This window comes from Hakea prostrata, chromosome 8 (genome assembly GCF_041222555.1).
Source record: "Hakea prostrata isolate BN-2017 chromosome 8, UWA_Hpros_2, whole genome shotgun sequence".
NCBI classification, from domain to species: Eukaryota; Viridiplantae; Streptophyta; class Magnoliopsida; order Proteales; family Proteaceae; genus Hakea; species Hakea prostrata.
Window position 1 is genome coordinate 30,017,585 of NC_142607.1, and position 13,511 is coordinate 30,031,095.

Sequence of the window (13,511 nt, forward strand, 5' to 3'; positions counted from 1 at the left end):
TCTGGCTTACTTCTACCATTTCAACCGGTAATGTCTCCTCTCGCTCAGGCGATTGAGCCATGACCCTTGCAATGAAGTTGTTAAAGCTTAATTCTGACAGACAGCTCCAAATGTTGGTGCTAAAATTGCTGAAGGATTTGAACCGTAATCTTTGCAACAAATCACTCAGATCTAGATCGATCTGGTTTGCTCCACAATGAATCAATCTCTCGTTCCTGAAAAATAGAACGCCAGTGAGAAAAAGAGCCGATCGTCTTGATCGGCGTCACGTCTCTGACGGTCTAATCAAAAATGAAGACAATACGCCAGAGCTCGAAGGAGCTTCTGAGGTGTTCTAATGGAGTAGAATCAGTAAAGTACTATTGTCCAGATTAATCTGAGAGACTTACCTATGACGAGCTCATCAACCCTTTTATATATAGATTTCCCGCCTGTTCTGCTTTTAATTGTAACTGTCGGATTATAGCATAGGATTGAATGGCCATGATTTGACCTTCCTCAGAGTTCTTGGGCGGACCCATAGATTGCTTTACTCGATTAATTAAAACCAACCGAATTGTTATACGATTGGAGAGAACCGGCTAGAACCGGGATTTGGGTACTTTAGTCACAACAGAAATTGTGTAAGAAATGCATAGGGAACGTGTTTATTATACACTAAAAAAAAATCCAAAACTTTTTAAGAGCATACAAACATAAAAAAATAAAAAATGTTTCCTCAAATAAATATTGTCGTAGAATTGTTATCAAACACACTCTAGTAATCCTAGAAAAGAAAAAAATAATAATAACAAATAAAGGACCAGTCCATAATTTATACAACCTAATTCAGTAGTGTCATAGAAAAAGGGATTGTCAAGGCCATGGCTAGGCTAGGCTCAGTGAAGCTGCCAAGTCAAGCCCTTGAACCGAGAGTTGCAAATACAATCTAATCTTGTCTGCCTTCTTGTTTGTCCCAAAATTTTTATCTTGAATCCTCCTCCTCACAACGTCGGGGACATTTGACAAAACATTGGGAATGAGACAGAAATTTTTTTTTTCCTGTCGGTTTGGCTTGTTTATGCACGTTATAGCCCACACATTAAAAATGCTAAAAAGGATGTATAAAATTAACCACAATGATGGTTTACACATAAACAACGGGGATGGGAGATTTGAAATCAAATAACTTGGTGTGACAAGGGGAAGCGTTCTTAGTATTGGCCAAATCAGCAACATGGCACAAATTTGCCCTTTGATATCCCTAAAAAACTATATACTTCTCTATTCTTCCACCGTCATACGTTAAGAATCAAGGAAATGCAACTTAGGTGTTGGGCGCCCACGTTTACCTACACCAACACATTTCCGAACACAAATTTACCACCATGCCCATCAATTACCCGAATATGGAAAATGAGTGCTTTCGAGTTTTAGTCTCTATAACAATATAAAGAAAGGCAAATTTTATGCGGAAGGAGGAATGAGTTTGCAATAAGGGGCAATGTTAATATTTATTTCGTAGAGTCACCCAAACTAAGAGATAGACAACCAGCTAAACTGCCTTACAATTATATGTTAGAACATTGATAATGAGAGACTATCAAACTTCTCTAGCACTAATGTGAAATTGCAGGATCTAGACATGTTTATTGATCTTCTTCGCCTCTAAGCACTTTCACTTCACCTCACCCTGAAAACGTAACCAAATCTGAATGTTAGTCATAAAAGAATCACTTAACCGTTATGAAATTCTGATATCTATGAGTTTGAGATTCACGGTAGGAATAGAAAGGATTTGAAAATTCAAGGGGTTTTCTAGATGATGAAAATATACTTGGAGCAATCAATGGAAGGGCTAATCTTGTAGGGAAGGTGGACACCATATTTGCCGGGAAGTGCTGCAGCATTGCCTCCCTTGATTCCGGGAGTGGCCCTAAAGGCATTCTTGAGACAACGAGAAGCCACCCGACGGTCAGGAGTGGTTTTTGCGGCGGAGTTGAGTGCCCTCACGGAATCGCAACAAGCCCAAGACACCTTTCCTCTGTTGCGTAGAAAGGTGAGGCAAGAAGCCAATCGAGAGACCACTTGCCCACATGTCAGGGCATCTACAGCATGTGGTGCTGCCACAACCATGCAAACCAAAACAAGGCACACAACCTTCAGGACACTAGAATTGGCCATGGTTACACGTACTTCCAAGCTCCTTGATGCTCACTTGTCTCTTTCTTTTCTCCTAGTGTTTTGCTAGATCAATGCAGGGACATACGCCTTTCTATGTGTTTATTTATAAGATAAGGGCGTAACAGACTTCTTAGGTGGTTCTGGTCTCCTTCTTTGGCTTGGAAGATTGATGGTGGTTGAGATTTGAATGCTTTTCGATGTGTTTTTCGTTTTGCTTGCGTGGATTCTCTCTAAAATGGAAAGCATAAATGAATTTTCTAGTTAACTTTTTTTGGTTGGTTTCACATTAGAATTCTCATTTGAATGAACAAACTGGCAGGCTAACGGGAGCATTTTCGGAAGCCTGGGTCACCTACTCATTCGATTTAAGTTTGGTTCTGTTTTAGTTTTAAGAACCAACCTGTATTTACATATCTTAAAACTTCAATCATCTAGTGGTGATCATCCCTGTGGTTCTTGCACCCACTACATGAAGCATTGATAGATGAGTGTGTGGAAAGACCAATCAGCCATTAGTGCAACCCAAAACCCTTGCGACTCAATATCATTACTGCACTCCCATTAGTTTCCATCTTCGTGCAAGATCCATGTGGGTGGTTGGTATTCTTTTTTATTTTAATATCTATAATTTCTTTATTGAGGCGAATCTAGAAAAAATTAAGGCCATCCTGGATATGCCAGAACCCAGCAATATGAAGGAAATCCAAAGTTTGACAGGGAAAATTGCAGCATTGAGCAGATTTATATCCAGATCTGGAGATAATACTGCAACTTTTTTCAAGGCGTTGAAAAATATAAATGCACTTAATGAATTCAGATGGTCAGAGAACTATCAAAGTTCATTTGAAGAATTAAAAAGAAGGCTGAGCAGTCCACTAGTTCTATCTCGGCCGATATCAGGAGAAGCCTTGTAGATACACTTATCTTCTTCAAAGGCAGCAGTAAGTGCAGTATTAATTCGAGAAGAAGGTACGGTCCAAAATCCTATCTACTTTGTAAGTCATACATTGTTAGATGCAGAATCTAGATATCCAGAATTTGAAAAACAGGCGTTAGCTTTGATAATAGCGGCTAGAAAGCTCAGGCCCTATTTTCAAGCTCATCCAATAGTTGTTCTTACTAACTGGCCTTTAAACAAAATATTGCATAAACCTGACCTTGCTGGGAGAATGGTGTCCTGGGTAGTTGAATTGGCAGAACATGATATAGATTATAAACCCAGAACTATGATAAAGGCACAGGTTCTAGCTGACTTCATTGCTGAAAGCATTTCACCGTCGGAAGATAAGGAAAAGTCTAGTGAAGTATCTGCTGGGTGGATTCTTCATGTGGACGGATCAAGTCATTTTCAGGGATCAGAATCAGGGGTGATTTTACAAAGTCCATTTAGATTTGTAATTCAAAGTGCTCTTTGAATTACCTCACGTGTTATGGGCATATAGAACTACAGTCAGAACACAAACAGGGGAAACACCTTTTAAGTTAGCTTATGGATCAGAGGCCTCGGCTCCAATTAAGGGTGTCAATTTGGTTAAAAAACCGTTAAACCGTACCATACCGTTTCCGAATTTGGCACGGTTTTTACTGAAACCGAATTTGGTAATTCGGGACGATACGGTTACGGTATAAGGTATCATACCGTCGGTAAATACCGTTTACTATACCGTTAAACCGAATACCGATTACCATTTACCGTACCGTATTTTATACCATATACCGGTTATGGTTTGAGGTTTTCAAATTCAATACCGTACCGAATTACCGTTATTGTACCGAATTGACACCCTTAGCTCCAATAGAGGTAATGGTTGGGTCAGATAGATCAAAAAGGTTTGATCCAGCAACTAACGAAGAAGGACTGAGGGTGAATCTAGAGCTTTGGGATGAAGTTAGGGAGAAGGCTCTGTATCAAAATATAGAGTACCAGAGGAGTATAACGGCATACTATAATGGTCATGTCAGGCCTAAATCTTTTAAGGTTGGAGATTTTGTCTTGAGGAAAAAATCAGCTTCAGACCCGAGAAATTGTGCAAAGCTCTCTGCAAACTAAGAAGGACCATATGTGATAACGAAGACTGTAAGCAAAAACACATATTGGCTCAAAGATATTCATGGAAGCCGTTTGAGGCGACCATGGAATGTAGTTTAACTCAAGAAGTATTATCAATAGAAAGGGAGCAAAAATTTTTGATATTTTTGAAGGATTTATTTCTGTCAACTATTGTCACCTAAAGATTCTTATTCAAATTGCGCTAAAGGTCTTTTTCATCAAACCAGTCTTTTGATCAAGCTTTCCAAAGCTGGTCCAGGATCATGCCTTCCGAGGGTGATCCCGGCTTTCCGGAGTCAGGCTCTTGTAAGCCAGCCTTTCGAGGCAGCCTTCAGAGGGCTGATTATGCTAGCTGACCAAGGATCATTCCTTCCAAGGGTGGTTCTGACTTTCCGAAGTCAGGCTCAAGTAGTCAGCCCTCCGAGGCTTGGTCATGCTTTCCGAAGCTGATAACTGATCAATCCTTCCGAGGGTGGTCCCGACTTTCCGAAGTCAGGCTCAAGCTGCCAGCCTTCCGAGGCAGCCTTTCGAGGCACACGGTCATACTAGCTTAATCAAGGATCATTCCTTTCGAGGGTGGTCCCAACTTTTCGTTAAGTCTGGCTCAAGTAGCCAGGCTTCCGAGGCAGCCTACTGATCATAGTCACAGGAGCCGGTCAAGAGGATCTTTTGAAACTACAGGTTATATTGAGGATTATAATCAAAGTTGTTAAGACACTCTTCAACTATTATCTAAGGACAGAAAGTTTCTAATCAATTATTAAGGTTTTCATCAGTTGTTTTCTCAAAAAGCTTCATCAGCCACTCTTTCCTAAGAATATTTTATCAGCAACTGATCAAAGATACAACAAGTGGTCAGAAGTACAATATATGATCCAGCTGCCCCCTCTATGTCTATGATCAAAATTGCTAAGATTCTCTTCAAAATAATGTCTAATCAAAGTCACATGGAGCAAAAAGAAAAGAAAGGGAAACTCTATTGATCAAAAAAAAAAAAAAAAAAACAGGAGAGTTATCAATGACAAGAGCAATATTAATGTCTGGGATGACATTATTCAAAACAGGATCTTGTATGATGGAAGCAAAAACAAGAGTGTTATCAGCAACAACATTCTCATTTTGAGGAATATTCTCCCCAAAAGCAATTTCAGGAGGAGGAACAAGAACAAAAGTATTCTCATCAAATAGCTGATCAGCTATTTGTTCAATAATGTTATTGTAGCATGAGCAAGAATTTCTTTAGCAATTTTCTTCAACTAGTCAAAGGAGTAATCAAGAATTTCCTTACCTTGATCTTCATTCTCAACCATCTTTTCTGGGAGAACAGAAGCATCATGGGATAACACAGGTGATACAGGGGAAGTGCAAACTTCATTTCCGGAGAGCCAACAGGTTCAGCCATTTCTTCAGCAATATTGACAGTGGCAGTAGAAATTTCTTCCTAAAGATTGTTTCTTTCAAGGGGGATTTCAGCAGGAGTAGGAGCGGATTTTTCTTTTCTCTTTTCTTTTCTTGGTGCAAGATAATTCTTGACCAGAAGAAGGACTTGTGGACCGGAGTCTACATCTCAAAGTTCTAGAGGTCCTTGAAGTTCTTGTTTTTATAGAAGGATAACTGTTGGCAACTGTTTTAACAAACTGGACATCAAGGTTTTCTTCTGCAATTCCTTCTTCAACAATATCTTTTTGTGCCTGGTCTGTTTTTCGCTAACCAGGTGGAGATTCCTTCTCAACAATCTTTTTCAAAGAGGATTTTTTGTGACTTTGGTCACTGGAAGGACGGACAACAGAGTGCTTTCTTTTCTTCAGAAGCGGCCTTTCGAAGTTCAGAGATGTTGGAAACTTGGTGGACATTAGTTCCTATATGTATGTATATATATAAAGAGAGAGAGACAAAAAAAGGTCAAAGTAAAAAAAAAATCATTATTGTTTACTTGGAAAAAGACCATGGTTGGCAAGACCTGCATTGGTTTTCAGATCAGCTGCATCAATTGATTTTCCAGTGGGAATCAAGTCCCAAGTCTCTTGATCATATTCATTGAGTTCAGGATGCTTGTTCAAAGGAAGAAGAGAATTCAAAGAATGCAGACACCATCGGGAACGGTAGTTTGGACTGGGAATGGCACAGAAAAAATATTTCTCTCGCCATTGTTTGTCGTCATGAGGAATAGAGGAATCAATGAAAATCCGGTTTTCTTGACCCAGTTCACTTGCAATACATGTTCTTCTGAAAAAGTAAATGTAACCGCGTTCACGGGATACATTCAAAGTGTAGTAATTTCTAAAAAGTTCTACGAAGGGGAGAAGCTTCATTTTGTGAATGAAAGCAAAATAGCAGTACACTAATCTCCAACTGTTTGGAGTAAGTTGACAGGGACAGACATGGTAGTAGTCAAGTAGGGACTAGACTATCGGGACCAGGGGAACTCTAAAACCGGACTCAAGGTGGTCAAGATAAATGGTAATGACCCCAGGTTCAACACTGTATGGACGATCAGAAGGTTTAGGGACCCATACCTTGGCATCGGAGGAAAAATGGTAATCTTCCAAGTAAGACGGCAGGTGAGACTTCTTCACCTTCGTTGGATACCACTCTAGACCGGCATATCGTGGGTCTTTCTTTTCTGTAGACATGTCTACAGGTGTGTAAGAAACAATAACTTCATCATGAGCGTAAGGAGTGGGTTTCCGATCTAAGGAAACCTGGCCGGGGGAGAAAATACCTAGGTTTTCTTTCTGGTTGATTGGCACTTGAAAGAATAGTGGGTCACTCAGAAGTGTGGGATATTGAAGGATTAGTTGAAGGGTCCATGGCAAAGGAAAGGTAGGAAGTGAAGATTTGCAGAATGAAAGTCTAAGCAGAAAGAACAACGGAGATGGCGGATGAATATGTTTGATATTTTCGAAGAATGCAGAAAGAGTACAGGCGAGAGCAGATGGTAGAAGATGAATAAATATAAGGGATGAAATGAGGCGAAGGAGTTTTCTTGAAAAGTGGAGGGAAATATACGATGTTTCAAGATCGACGGACGTAGCTACTCATAATCGACGCGTGGAGTCAATCGGTAGATTTAGAAGCTTTACGGTTGAACACGAAGACAATATAAAGGGAGTTGGGAAGGATGTGATAATCGTACACTAGGAAGAGATATAATTTATGATCAAACGGCGCAAAGAATGATAACGTCAAGGAAGACAAAAAGTTATATTTAAGAAAGAATAAAAGGTTTGACAAGATAAAGATTTCGGCTGATCTGCAGGATGATTTGGGGGCAGATCATAGTAACCTTATGATTACGAGGGATGGTTTGATTTTCGAGGAAATTACGATTTTATATAAGAGATGAACCATGGATCAATGTTCGAGTTAATGATGACTTGGGAACCTGAGCTGCAGTTTTGAAAATCATAATTTCTTGGGAAAAGTTATAGGATGTTGATCCAGTAAAGTTCTGCCACGTGGAAAAAATTTGGAAAGATTAACATGGGATACCAAGAGTCAACCTTTAATGAGAAAATATGGAGAAAATTTTTATTCTAGTTGGAGGATTCTGATGAAATATACGAGATCGTGACAAACACAGTATTCTGGAATTATTTGGAAGAAAGATTCAACCTCCTGACCAAAGTCTCATACAAGTTCAACTTGATCAGTAGGCTTGGGGGCTGTTGTTGTGACTAAAGTACCCCAATCCCGGTTTAGGCCGGTTCACTCTGATCTTATAACAATTCGGTTGGTTTTAATTAATCGAGTAAAGCAATCTATGGGTCCGCCCAAGAACTCTGAGGAAGGCCTAATCATGGCCATTCAATCCTATGCTATAATCCGACGGTCACAATTAAAAGCAAAACAAGCTGGAAATCTATATATAAAAGGGATAATGAACTCGTCAAAGGTAAGTCTCTCAGATTAATCTGGATAGTAGTACTTTACTGATTCTACTCCATTAGAACACCTCTAAAGCTCCTTCGAGCTCTGGAGCATTGTCTTCATTTCTGACTAGACCGTCAAAGATGCGACGCCGATGAAGATGATAGGCTCCGTTTCTCACTGGTGTTCAATTTTTCAGGAACGAGAGATTGATTCTCTGTGGAGCAAACCAAATCAATCCATATCCGAGTGATTTGGTGCGAAGATTATGGTTCAAAGCCTCCAGCAATTTTAGCACCAAGCATTACGAAATAAGAATAAGTTTAATAAATAATTTTTATAGAGCATTCTCCTAAGAAGTGTAAATTATTAAAAAAATATATATTTAAAGATTATAACATACTGATTGAAAGGGGCTATGAATTTTACGGAAATAAAAGGAACTTTACCCTCCAAAAATAAAAACATAAAATTAAAAAAAGATACACCTGGTTGGATTACATTTTGTAATTTGCAAGTATCAAGCAACAAATGTGTTAAACAACTAAAGCGGAAAACTGTTCTGAACAAGGTTCTTTTGGAAGCATCAACTTCCTTCTCATTAACACTAGGAAGAAGATAAGGATGCACGTCAAAATACGTTCTATTCTTGGCAACTAATTTTGATAAATAACCACAATCAGATAGCTTTCTAAATTGGTGGGAGATGCATTATACATCGCATGCATAGTTGGGACTCCAACGTACAAAAGAAGCTCTTGCTACTGGAGGTTTCACTGTTGTGGCATGAATGGTTCCTGAGCATTGAAATGAACAACGCCTAGGTGTTTTGAGAAAGATCCCTTTTCTCCCCCCCCCCGGCTAACTTGATATGGTTCCTCGAGAGAGGAAGCAATAAGATTGTGAAAGGGGAAATGAATGATATATGTGTTCTAAAAATTTGCTAGAGAGTACACGGCCTAGATTGGTCACTTCTGAAATCTTACAGTCTTAATTCAATACAAAAGCTATTCTTGTATTTACAAACATTCTATGTAATGTTCAATGGTGTACACCTATATCCTATGCATATTACTCTTTTCTGTCCTTCTTCAAAATTCTCATAGACATATAATTTATAATAAGGATTTGTACTAAAGGAATTATACATATTAAATTAAAAAAGAATAACAACTGCCCACATGGATCTTGCACGAAGATGGAGATTGATGTAGGTGACCAAGGCTTGGCAAAATGGTCCCGTTAGCTTGCCAGTTTTTTCATTCAAATTAGAATTCTAATCTGAAACCAACCAAAAAAATTTAATTGGAAAATGAATTTACGCTTTCCATTTTAGAGAGAATCCACGCAAGCAAAACGACAAACACATCGAAAAGCATTCAAATCTCAACCACCATCAATCTTCCAAGCCAAACAAGGAGACCAAAACCACCTAAGAAGTTTGTTACGCCCTTCTCTTATAAATAAACACTTAGAAAGGCGTATGTCATTGCATTGACCTAGCAAAACACTAGGAGAAAAGAAAGAGACAAGTGAGCATCAAGGAGCTTGGAAGTACGTGTAACCATGGCCAATTCTAGTGTCCTGAAGGTTGTGTGCCTTGTTTTGGTTTGCATGGTTGTGGCAGCACCACATGCTGCAGATGCCCTTACATGTGGGCAAGTGGTCTCTCGATTGGCTTCTTGCCTCACCTTTCTGCGCAACGGAGGAAAGGTGTCTTGGGCTTGTTGCGATTCCGTGAGGGCCATCAACTCTGCCGCAAGAACCACTCCTGACCGTCGAGTGGCTTGTCGTTGTCTCAAGAATGCCTTTAGGGCCACTCCCGGAATCAAGGGAGGCAATGCTGCAGCACTTCCCGGCAAATGTGGTGTCCGCCTTCCCTACAAGATTAGCCCTTCCATTGATTGCTCCAAGTATATTTTCATCATCTAGAAAACCCCGTGAATTTTCAAATCCTTTCTATTTCTATTCCTACCGTGAATCTGAAACTCTTAGATATGAGAATTTCATAATGGTTAAGTGATTCTTTTATGACTAACATTCAGATTTGGTTACGTTTTCAGGGTGAGGTGAAGTGAAAGTGCTCAGAGGCGAAGAAGATCATAAACATGTCTAGATCCTGCAATTTCACATTAGTTCTAAAGAAGTTTGATAGTTTCTCATTATCAATGTTCTAACATATAATTGTAAGGCAGTTGAGCTGGTTGTCTTTCTCCTAGTTTGGGTGAGTCTACGAAATAAATATTAACATTGCCCTTATGGCAAACTCATTCCTCATTGCGCATAAAATTTGCCTTTCTTTATATTATTATAGAGACTAAAACTCGAAAGCACTCATTTTCCATATTCGGGTAATAGATGGGCATGGTGGTAAATTCGTGTTTAGAAATGTCTTGGTGATGGTAAATGTTTGCAAAATAAAATAACCGCAAGCGCACAGTATCGTGTAGCTAACGGGTCGATCTCAGGGAGATATGCCACCTAGAATTCAACTTCTTAATAGTAATGCGAGAGTGGAATGATTCAATTTTTGTTAACTAATTACTTAAACTAAACCAACGATCCTAATCCATACATCTAATGCAATCGAATTGAAACGAAAAAAAAATAAAGCAAACATAACTAATGCATAAATAAAAGACAGGAAAAGAAATGCAAATGCAACACCACCCGTCACCAGAAACAGAGGCACGACTATAGGCTTGCTCCGGTTATGTGGTCCGAGATGATGAATGAACAGGCAGAAAGTAAATAACAGAAAGTAAATAACAAAACAATAAACAAAGCAATAAAAGGAAAAGGAAGCCTTAACCAAAGAGAGGCACGACTATAGGCATCTCTGATCAAGGATTCAAGGGAAGGGAGAACAGTAAATAATGCTGAAAGTAAATCATAAATTAAGAATATTGAGGGGTAGATTGAAGCGGGAATGGAGGGGGGAGAGAAGACTATTGAAGAATCTTACTTACTTGCATCTTTTAAACAAAACTTGAATAAACAATTCGAATCTCAACCAACCCTAACAACCAGATCTAGAATAAACTAGATATGCAATTGCTAGACCCAGAGAGAAAGCGAATCCTCTTGAAACTTGAACATGAACTTGAACTTGAACTTGAAATTGCATTGATAAGACTAAAGGAATTACACTTGCATAAAAGAAAAATTACACAACTTCAATCTTCCTAAACATTCAATCTAAAAACTAGAACTAGAGCTCACAAATTAATCAAAGAACTAGAGCAAACTAAAGAGAATAGAAAGTACAAGACTAAAGTAAAACTAAAGAGAAAATCAAGTGTGTTAGACCTAAGAGGGAGGTAATATTTATAGAAGAATGAGAATAATTTACAAACAAGGAAAAATAATGATAATAATAATAATAAGAGTAAAATAGAAAAAGAAAAAAAAACAAATAAAGAAGGAGCAAAAAAAATCGTTAGAAAGAAAGAGAGAAAGAGAGAGAGAGAGAGAGAGAGAGAATAAGTGGAGAAATAAAATAAAATAAAATAAAAAAAACTTGCTTTTGAAGTTCACGTGGAGACAAGGTGGAAGAAAGAAAGAAAAGTGGAAGAAGGAAAGAGAAAGAAAATAAAATAAAACAAAAAATATATATATTTTTTGTTAACAAAAATATAGGTGGGTTGGTTATTAAGGAAATAAGAAAGTAAATAAAATAGAAAGTGGGAAGAAAGAGAAAAAACTAATTAGAGAAATAAAATATTCTAAAAAAATAGAAAATCCTAGTCTTTGACTACTTGTGGGCCCCCATACAATTCAATTACAATAAACAAAAATAAAATAAAAATCCTAATCTAATTTTACAAGATATTCTGGAGTTGGCCCATAATTGCATCTCTAGCCCATCATGCTCCAAATCAGACCCACTTTCGCACTTGAGAATTTGAACGGACCTCTTGATGTGTAAAACCGCATGTTTAATACCCAAAACTCCAGATATTCGCTAAAGTCCTAGAAATTCATAAAATCTGCAAAAACAACATAAAACCCAAGGTAGCTCCACTCAAAGTGTTAAAAATGCATGATTTATGCCCTAAGATTTCACACATAAATGTGCTCATCAGATTCCCCCACACTTAAACTAAGCTTGTCCTCAAGCAAAAAGAAAAATACAAATGAAGGCAAAAAAAACTAATGCAACAAAATAAACCCTAACTCACTTTCGTAGGAATCACGGTTACACTTAGCATGTATAACAAGCCTTTAAACCACTAGGTTACCCCTAGAGGACGAGTTTTGTTTCGTGAATGTTTGCAGAGAATATACATCCAAAATTCCAATTCAGCTCAAAATAAAATATTGCAAATTTCAACTCTAACAATTGGTAAGTACTTATACAGAATCAATAGCTATGACAACTTTCCTCACCATTGATTTAAGATCCCCCACACTTGAACTGTATTACCCCATATCGATTATTGAGACTAAGCATATATCTCAATCAAAGACTCACCTTATATCTTTCAAGTACACCTCTCCTTTAAGCAAAACCACTAATAGAGTAAGAGGACCAAGGACTAAGGTTTTGAAGTATTTTTGACCAAACATTTCTACCAAGGCATTGATGACAGTTGCACTAATTTCTCTTTTTTTTTCTTTTTTCTTTCTTTTGAGTAGTGAACTCCACTTTACTCCACTACGGTTGGCTTGAATGACATGGTGGAGCAAACACCAGAAACCCAAGTTACTTTGTAGTTTTGCTTTGCATATGCCCACATAGACAGTGATACAAGAGTTCTTTCCAATAATATCATTCCTAAGAGTTTCGATCAAGTCACCTCGATTCCTGAGTCGGAGTGCCCTGTCTAGTTCCAAGAAATTCAACTTTTACTTTCTACTCTTTTTTTCTTTCTTTCTTTCTTTTCTTTTCACTTCTTTTTGAACTTTGTCATGCCATACAAAAAATTTGATCTCAACCTCTAGCCAAAGAACAAAGGACCCACAAAACCCATAGATGGTCCAACGCCTCAAGTTAAGGGCCTCTTATTTTTCTAAGGAAATTCTCATCTCAACATACATACAAGTTACCTTCCTCTCAACAGGGTTTTTATGTGTTCACAATAGGTACCAAAATCACTCTCATTTCACACATCATAGCAATTGAAATAGTATGTACACTAACCAAAAGCCAAAGTTAAAATTCACAAAGAAGCCAAAGGTATTCCCCCCACACTTAAGTAATGCAATGTCATCAATGCATGCATGAAAAGATAAACAAGGAAGACAAATGATAAGGCAAAAGAGGGGTATACCTTTCAATCAAGATGTTCTTATCATTGGATGCTTTAGCCTTATCTTCAATATCAATGTATGATGGGGAAGACACTCCAAATAAGAAAAACCATGAATAGAAAAGTCATCCCTAAAGACTTTAAGAAAAACCTTCACAATGTTAGACAAAATACGC

The 13,511-nt window shown here is 38.1% G+C and overlaps 1 pseudogene; it reads left to right on the forward strand.

The window, feature by feature from the left end:
- The first annotated feature begins 9,649 nt into the window (after positions 1 to 9,649).
- Positions 9,650 to 10,156, forward strand: LOC149007525 (non-specific lipid-transfer protein pseudogene; annotated as a pseudogene).
- Positions 10,157 to 13,511: the final 3,355 nt, after the last annotated feature.